A 2953-nucleotide genomic window follows, 5' to 3' on the forward strand; every position below is an offset into this window, starting at 1 on the left:
TTTAAGTGTTAGGTTAGATTGCTAGGTTGCTGACAGAGGTCAAAGAACATTTTACTTTTGGACGGAAATTCTCACATGCCCCTTAAGTTTTCATAGGGTGAGGCAGGGCAAGCCCTTACAAGTAGGGAGAGATAGGTTTTTTCTTTAATAGATAAAAGTTTATTGCCCAAAACATGACCCCTCCTGTCACTCTCCTTTTTATACACTCTCACACAATGCCTTCTTGCACTTTACAGCATTCCCCTTGCTGTTGCTTCTCCCAACAACAACCACTTTTTTTCTTTCATACAGTGCAAAGTCATTGGGATGCTTTCAAAGAAGATGATTTGACAGTGCAGATGTGCTGCACTGTTAAGAGTTTCATGAACGACGAGACAAAACCGCTAAGCACACAGCACACCATCCTGGAGTTGTCATCAAGTTTAACTGCAAAGTAATCCCAAACAGTGCTTGTTTTTTCCTTGATGCTACTCATGCTGACAATGAGGATCGCTGATGCTTTGGGCCAGGCATATGGTTTCTGCTGGGCTGATGGGAACCTCTCCTAGCTGTTGCATGAGGGGCTATACACAATTCAGAATCTGGTGAGGGAAAAAATGTAAAGCAAAAGTCACACATAAGAGTATGTTTTGGCAGGACAATACCGAATGTTGGATTTGAAGCAGTATTCGGTTTTATTTTAAAATATTGTTAAAAAGCTGTCTTTAAAAAAGGCATGCAGAAGTATTTCAACAAGAAAACATGAGTATTGAATAAAAATAAATGCACAGGCTGAAACAAGTGTAATCCAGCCCCCTCTCATTTCCCAAGCATATACACCAATGGTGCCCTCCCACCTCAAGCTTCCCCTGAATAGTACATTCTTACCCCTTTCCCCAGAAAACCCCATAGTACTTTCGAAGTTTGTAGGTGTGATTTGCATCAAGTTGGAATGGTAAGTCGGTTTCGGAGATGGGCTTTCTTGATGCCACGTCTTTTCAAGGCAGTTGCATTACAGTGGAACATTAACAATTAAAAGGGTCATGTGGGAGAGCAGGGTATGCTAATGTTTGGCATAAAAAACACATTTGCTTTCTGCCCACTGCCCCAAGCAGCACAGTGTGCTGCTTCATGTTCCCCAGCCCATCAGGTCTAACAAATACTTCACAGAAGGTTCCACAGCAATGTAGCCCCTCCCACTCAATAAACATGTGCATCTACCCCCCCTCCCAAGATCACACTAGGCCTATCCTTAACACTGCATTGGCTCCTTGTGGCACCATAGCTCTACAATAAGGTAGGTTAAGCTCCCTGGCGCCCCAGCATAGGTGCACCCTAGCACATAATATTATTTCATAACAGGCATGCCCCTTGCCTTCCCCCAGGGCGTGGTGCAAGCCTGTGGTTAAGAGTCTGCGCACTTCACTCCTCCAGTGAATACTTTGGACCTGACACTCATACCAGTGCTGGCCCACTTTGACTCTTTGCCTACACTTCAGCAAGACGAAGCCTGGCAAAGGGCCAGGAGCTGTCTTGCCTTTCCAACCAACTTGCATCCTCTCACTCTCTCTGGCACACATGCACACTTTATCATACAAATAAATCAGGGGAGAGTGCGAACGCAGGCCCCCACTATAAGAAATAATGCAGTTTTAGAGACACTGTAGGGGTCAGCACATCCAAAGTGCAATGGATGAGCCTCACCCTGGGAGATCTGCTGTTCTAATAACAGATTCTCCCTTGCCTGGTAATTACGAGTTGGGAACATAAGGGCAGGTGTTGGGCCTTTGCTGGAAGCACTGCCAAGTGAGGGTGAAAATGCATGCAGGCAGGTATTAGCCTCAGCCCTTCCAGAAGCCCCGAGCCTCTGCAGCCTATAGCGAGTGTACTCCCCTACCCCATGCATGATTAGACCGCCAGAGGGCTTTGCTCCCCGGCAGCCTCGCCCTCAGTGCACCCTCCCTCCATATATTAGGTCCCCGGCAGACTAATGTGTTGGGGGTGTACTGATGGCAAGACCGCCGAGGAACCAAGTCCCCAGCGACCACATCATGTGTGGAGGGGGTGATGGGGCATACTCACATAGTCACCATAGGCTTCAGAGGCTCTGAGCTTCAGGTATTTCTTGGGCCCATGCCTGCCTGCAGCAGTGCTTCTATAACAGGCCCAGTCCCTGCCCTTGTGCTCCCAAGCCATACCCCTGAAACCGCCAGTCCTGACCAGGGGCCACCAGGCATTGTGCACTGTGCCCCCAATATAGTAGCTCTACTGTAGATGCATACATACTACTTCTGTTCAGGGGAGTAGGAGGGATCCCAGTTACGGACCTATTGGTGTATGTGTCGATGTGATGTGCTTGTTAGATGCATGCATGTTTTAGCAGTTGTACATGCGTGTTAACGAGGCTTGTGAGGCATGCATGCACTGTTGATGGTTATGTATCAGAATATGAGTGTATGTCTGTGAAGCATGGTTGCTAGTGCTTCCAGTTAGACATGTATTTAGTGGGTGCTAGTTGGTGTGTGTACTTGAGGGCATGCATGAGAGGCCTGCATCTGCGGTTTCTAGGTTGCATGGGAACAGTATAAGAAAGTTCTCTAGTTTGTATGCAGTGTAAGGGTGTCAAAGTAGGAGACTGGCACAGGAGAGATATAGTCTTAGCTACAGACGTATTTTCAATGAAAGTAAATAAAATCCCCACCTTGCCCAATTAGGAAGGGGGGGATTTTCCTACCGCAACACAAACTAAGAATGTGTCAGGAAGTCCGAAATCAAGTAATTCGTCCTTTTTGTCAAACCTATTTCCATCCCTTATACATCTAAGTAAACAACAAAAAGTGTCTGCTGAGTCTTCTTAATGCAGAAGATTGCTCTCCGTCTTCTGTGTAGTGGAATACCATGCCATTACTCTCTCAGGACTATTTTCTGAGAGAGAGACTCCTTTCAAATAAAAAGCCTCTATTCCCAAATAAAG

General features: G+C 46.4%; 1 pseudogene; it reads right to left on the bottom strand.

Annotated features, from left to right (window-relative positions):
- Positions 1 to 1583: 1583 nt before the first annotated feature.
- Positions 1584 to 1734, bottom strand: LOC138581551 (U1 spliceosomal RNA; annotated as a pseudogene).
- Positions 1735 to 2953: the final 1219 nt, after the last annotated feature.

The sequence above is a fragment of the Ambystoma mexicanum genome, chromosome 3p, assembly GCF_040938575.1.
Source record: "Ambystoma mexicanum isolate Mex_15411 chromosome 3p, UKY_AmexF1_1, whole genome shotgun sequence".
Lineage (NCBI taxonomy): Eukaryota > Metazoa > Chordata > Amphibia > Caudata > Ambystomatidae > Ambystoma > Ambystoma mexicanum.